Source organism: Henckelia pumila, unplaced genomic scaffold (genome assembly GCF_033568475.1).
Source record: "Henckelia pumila isolate YLH828 unplaced genomic scaffold, ASM3356847v2 CTG_461:::fragment_3, whole genome shotgun sequence".
Classification (NCBI taxonomy): domain Eukaryota; kingdom Viridiplantae; phylum Streptophyta; class Magnoliopsida; order Lamiales; family Gesneriaceae; genus Henckelia; species Henckelia pumila.
In genome coordinates this window covers 3,780,273-3,786,860 of record NW_027331831.1, presented here as the reverse complement: position 1 = coordinate 3,786,860, position 6,588 = coordinate 3,780,273, and the positions used below count along the sequence as shown (strand labels likewise).

General features: G+C 39.4%; 1 pseudogene; it reads right to left on the bottom strand.

Moving 5' to 3' along the window:
* Positions 1–4,026: 4,026 nt before the first annotated feature.
* LOC140871911 (ammonium transporter 2 member 4-like) lies at positions 4,027–6,371 on the bottom strand (annotated as a pseudogene).
* Between the last annotated feature and the right edge of the window lie 217 nt (positions 6,372–6,588).

The window sequence follows — 6,588 nt, the reverse complement described above, 5'->3', positions numbered from 1 at the left end:
GTCCCTTAAGGAAAGCTAATCAAGGACAGGACATATCCACTGCCACTGATGCAGCAAATATGCTGGAGGGATATGAGGACGCTGAGGTCCTAACCATCTCAACTAGTGATCCCAAGGAAGAATGGATTCTAGACTCAGGATGTACCTATCATATGTCTCCAAGAAGAGACTGGTTCTCAGAATTTCAGGAGACACAAAATGGTTATGTGTTACTTGGAAACAATGAATCATGTAAGATTCAGGGTGTTGGTTCAATCAAGCTAAAAATGTGGGATGGATCAGTGAATGTGTTATCTGATGTAAGATACATCCCTGACCTAAAGAGGAACCTGATATCCTTAGGTACGTTGGACCAAAAAAGGCTAAACTACAAAGCTCAAGGAGGCACTCTCAAAGTAATAAAGGGCTCACTGGTTGTTATGAAGGCAACTCTAAAACAAGGCCTATATATACTTCAAGGAACTACCTTATCTTCTGAAATCAATGTATCTATATCAGAAAAGAATGATACTCTCTTATGGCATCAAAGGCTCGGTCATATGAGCCTAAAGGGTCTACAAGAGCTGTGCAAGCAAAGTCTACTGGATTCAAAACAAATCAGTGATCTGGATTTCCGTGAAAACTGTGTTCTTGGCAAATCACATAGGCTAAGATTTAACACAACAACTCATAAGACAAAATCACCACTGGATTATATTCATGCTGATCTTTGGGGATCTCCTAAGGTACCTCAATCATTATCTAAGTGTCAATATTTTCTTTCTTTAATTGATGATTATTCTAGGAAGGTTTGGATCTATTTCCTAATAACTAAAGATCAAGCTTTTAGTAAGTTTGTAGAATGGAAAACCTTAGTTGAGAACCAATCTGGAAATAAAATTAAGACACTAAGAACAGATAATGGATTGGAGTTTTGCAACCATGATTTTGATGAATATTGTGCTAAGTATGGCATCACAAGACATAAGACTTGCACTTATACACCACAACAAAATGGAGTTGCAGAACGCATGAATAGGACTATCATGAATAAAGTGAGATGCATGCTTAGTGAGAGTGGATTGCCACCTAAGTTCTGGGCAGAGGCAGCCTCTACTGCCTGTTACCTTATTAATCTATCACCTTCCTCTGCAATTGAGTTTATGGTTCCATAAATGAAATGGTCATGTTCAAAACCAAATTATAAACATCTAAGAACCTTCGGCTGTGTGGTATGCATTCATGCTAACCAAGGTAAGTTAAATCCTAGAGCAAAGAAAGGAATTTTTCTTGGCTATCCAAATGGTATAAAAGGCTACAAGGTCCGGCTTTTAGATGATCTTAAATGTGTTATAAGTAGAGATGTGGTCTTTAATGAATCTGAATTTTATAAAACTAATACATATGTGCTAGAATCAGCCAGCTCTAAACAAGCTGAGCAGAATTTAAATTACAGGGAACAACCTCAAAATTGCAGCAAGGAGAATAAGGAAGAAGGTGGAGCTGATCAAAATTTTCCTGAAGATTTCTATGATATTAAACATTTTGGAACTCATATATCACAACAAGCTACTGACATATTGGATGCAAACCGAGATTATCAAAGTGATGATCTAAGAAAGGAACAACATCTTGAAGATTATATTATTGCAAGAGATAGGGTTAGAAGAGAGATCAGATTGCCATCAAGATTTGCATCATCTGAATTTACTGTTTTTGCTCTCAATGTGGCAAACTTGATGGACCTAGAAGAACCATCAAATTATGAAGAGGCTATGAGAAGCAAGGACAGTGCTAAGTGGTTGAAAGCAAGGAAAGTTGAATTCCAGTCATTAATCAAGAACAACACTTGGGTGTTGGTGAATAAGCAAAAGGATGAAAGAGTGATAAGCTGTAAATGGATCTTTAAGAAGAAATCTGGAATTCCAAGAGTTGAAGGACCGAGATACAAGGCAAGATTGGTAGCTAAGGGATTCTCACAGGTACAAGGAATTGACTATCATGAAGTTTTCTCTCCAGTAGTGAAACACTCTTCTATCAGAATCCTATTGGCAATCACAGCGATACAAGACTTAGAACTTGAACAATTGGATGTCAAAACAGCTTTCTTACATGGAAATCTAGAAGAAGAGATCTTGATGACTCAACCAAAGGGCTTTGATACAAATTCACATGCTGGAAAAGTGTGCCTGCTGAAAAAATCTCTTTATGGCTTGAAATAGTCACCTAGGCAGTGGTATAAGCGTTTTGATGACTTCATGATACAACAAGGGTATGTTAGATCAAAGTATAATAGTTGTGTGTACTACAGGAAGCTTCTTGATCAGTCCTACATCTATCTATTGATCTATGTCGATGACATGCTTATAGCATGTAAAGATCTTAAGAAAATTCAGGAGCTGAAGTATCATCTTAATAGTGAATTTGAGATGAAAGATCTTGGAGCAGCTAAACAGATCCTAGGAGTTGAGATAAGTAGGGATAGAAAGCAGAGAAATTTGACTTTGTCACAAGAAAAGTACATTAACAAAGTTCTGAAAATGGCAGAAGCCAAATCAGTTAGCACACCCATTGGTGCTCATTTTAAATTGAAGGCCATGCATGGAGATCAAGAGGATTTAGAGGCTATTCATATGAAGAACGTTCCATACTCAAATGCAGTAGGAAGCATCATGTACATGATGGTTTCAACTCGACCAGACATTACCTATGGTTTGGGACTTGTAAGCAGATTCATGAGTAAACCAAGTAGAGAGCACTGGAGGGCAGTACAATGGCTACTGAGATATTTGAAAGGAACTAAGAAGTTGAAGCTAAAGTACTCAAAGTCCACCTCAAACACATGTGAAGTCACTGGTTATTATGACTCAGACTACGCGCTGATCTAGACAAAAGGAGATCAATTTCAGGGTATGTGTTTACTATTGGAGGAAATGTGGTGAGCTGGAAATCGAACTTGCAAAGTGTGGTTGCATTATCCACCACTGAAGCAGAGTACATTAGCTTAACTGAAGCTGTGAAAGAGGGCATTTGGATCACTGGTTTTGTTACTGAAATGGGAATAGCACAGAAGAATGTCACTATCTTTTGTGACTCACAAAGTGCAATACACTTGTCCAAAAATTCGGTTTTTCATGAAAGGACAAAACACATAGATGTTAGATTGCATTTTGTGAGAGACATCATATCTAGGGGCTTGGTTAAAATTCAGAAGATAGACACAAAAGTCAACCCTGCTGATATATTGACAAAATCAGTACCTATGAGCAAACTCCAACATGCATTGGAGATGCTCAAACTTGTAGAGTAAAGCTGGCCCTCAGTCACTGGGATCTCATTGAATTCACTTGATAACAACCTAATCAGTCAAAGGTGGAGATTTGTGAAGACTAACATTGACTAAGCATTAAGTTGCTATCAGTGGTTGAGATTGGTCAAACGGAGTCAATCATGATCCAAGGGCTAGGATTGCTTAGTTAGTTAAGACGGTTAATTAGCTTGATTATAGTTAGCCAGGATCTGTGATAAGAAAGAATATCTGCAGCACTCTGTGTAATCGAGATCTTGCACTTCTCTTTGGCTTACGTTCATATTCTCAAAGAACACAAAAGAGGCATTCTTCTGGATTGAAGATTCAAGATCGAAGGGCATCTGTAGTGAGCTGGAATTTCGAAGATCTTCTGCCTGTTTGTTCTTGTTTATGTTTAGCATAAGTTTTCTGGTAACTTGTGTTTATCATCTATTGAGGATTGTATTGAACATGACTGTATTGAACATGACTGTGATTGATTATTAGTGGATTCATATGGGTGAAATCCCAGAACCTTGGATGTAGGATTTGGTAATCCGAACCAATTAAATCCTTGAGTCTTATTGTCTGTGCATTCTGTTTTCTTTATCGGTGGATTATTGTTCATTGTTGCTTCGGTGAATCTGGTTTTGTGTTTCGATTCTGCGTGTAGATTGTAACATTTTTCAAATCGAGCTAGGTTGGAAATATGTCTCACAAGGTACGAGAAACTCGATCAAATTCTCATAAGATATGCATCAAACACTTTGCAACTCATGACTAATTACAACACTTCTCGACATGATTGACGGGTACTGATCATCAACATCATACACAGAATTGAGCTTTGGATTCTCAAATCCATCTCCATCACTCCACAATATTGCATATGCTTCCTCGCCATGCACGATATTATAGCCTATTTGCAATTCTTTCTCACTAAGCCTGAGTGGAACCAACAGCTTGATGAACAAGCAAACAAGGCTCGTGACAACAACATTAAAACACACTATGAAAAGGATTTCGGCAAGCTGAACCCCCATTTGCTTGATCCCAGCCCGAGCTCGACCCATCTCGAGGGCGTATGCTAAGCCGATGTACTTCTACCAATCGGGAACCATGTAGAAGAGTCGGCTGAGTTTAGGCATGGCCAGAAAACCGATGAGAACGCCGCCTAAAGCTCCGGCCACTGCGTGGGTGTGAAAGATTGCAAAAGTGTCGTCCACATATCTTAATAGCCTTATTTTGTTGCGGAGAATCGTCACTGTGTACCACGGTATGCTTCCTGATATTAACCCCATCAAGATTGCTGCCCAACATTGGACAACTCCTACAACAACAGTACTATCAAGAACCATTTTGTTTAATTAAGTTCATATTAGGTTGTGATTCCTAATCTATATATACTAGTGGTTGAACAAAATACGTACTTCGAACTTGAATTTGACTAAAAAATTTAGGTAAAATTGCAAATTTAGTCTTGGATGTTTGTCACTTTGTGATTTTGATCTTCTATGTTTTCATATTTCAGTTTTAGTCCTGCATGTTCCGATTTTTGGCACTTTCTGTCCTTTATTCAAAAATGCTTATGTGAAACTGTACACGTCAGCACTAAATTGGTGTCACGTCAGCGCCACGTCGAAAAAAGACTAAAATTGCCAAAAAAAATAAAGATAGCGGATTAAAACTGAAATCTGAAAATATAAAGGACTGAAATTGCAAAGTGACAAACATACAGGATCAAAAAAGCAATTTTCCCTAAAATGTAAATCAAACTTGTTCGAACAAGAGCCAACTAAGTTGGATGACTATTACTAGCCAAATCAAGTATCATTTGAATCGACCAGCTCGAAAAACTCTCGGACTCTAGTTCGAGTCATCCTCTAACCGATGGGACAAAATGAAAAACTATTGGTTTTAAAACCTATATAAGATCATACATCTTTGTCATGGTGATTAAAAAAGGGAAGAAATGAACGAACCTGCGGCCGGGGTGATAGAAACAAAGCCAGTGATGGTGCCATTCACAACTCCAAGAGCAAAAGCTTTGCCGAAGATGCAAATGTCGAGCAATAACCATGTCAGCAAGCTGGTGGCAGCGCACACATGGGTGTTGAGCACTGCCAGTGACGCCACGGTGTTGGCGGCGTACGGCGATCCGCCGTTGAACCCAGTCCACCCCATCCACACTAGTCCCGCACCACACAACATCATAATTATGTTGTTTGGAGGGGATTTTTCCCTGTCCTTTTCTCTTCTCGGTCCCACCTTTATATACGTACACAAGTTAATCAAAGGATTCAGAAATTTTTTAATCTTAATCGTACCCCCAAGATATGCAAGGTGTAGAGTTTCTCTAACAAATTGTGGCGACTTTGGATATATATAGCCATAGGATATATAGAAAATTATTAATTTTAGAAATTTTAGCTTAGGTACTCGAGTTGATGTAGTTGCCTTTAATGCTCGATGGTGTGTTTCCTATCAACATCTTCTCGGACGATCTTGTCATATAGGATTTGTCAAAGTGACAATCGTAGTTTATAGCTAGTACTGAAGTATAAAGTGAAAGAAGCCAATTACCCAATAAGCAGCGGTGAAGCCAGCAATACCAGACGAGAGATGGATAACGATCCCTCCGGCGAAATCGATCACTCCCATCTTAGCCAACCACCCATTCGAATTCCACATACTAAACGCCCCCACCGTGTACGAAAACGTATGCCAAAGCGGCACAAACATCATCCACGCCACAAAGTTCATCCTCCCAGCCCAGCAGCGCCCCATCGATCAAAACCGGCATGATCGCCGCGAATCCGAACTGAAACCACACTATTGTCGCCGTGGGGAAGTAGCCAAGAAAAGCCTGGCCCAGAAGGAAATCTCCGTCGAGCGCCACCGCAGGATTCCCCCAGAAAACCACCAGTTTCTCATGACCGAAAGACATGCGGTATCCCCATCCAACCCAGCATATCAAGGTCGCCGCGAAAGCGTAGAATGCCATTAAGGATGAGTTGACTGCCCATTTCTTCTTCACCATCCCGCCGTACAGGATCACCAGTCCCGGCATGGATTGGAGCCCGACCAGGGTGGCGGCGACAATTTATCATAACATTAATTCCTATTAAGGGTAAAATTGACCTTTTAATTGGATCATGTACCAATTAACCATTTTCAATAGTTTGTGTACCAATATGACATTTAATCAATAGTTTGTGTACCAAAATACATTTTACTCCTATATTATTTATCTTATCATCCAAATCAAACGGTACCTTAACATGCGATATTGTTATCAACAACTATAATGAATAATAAAC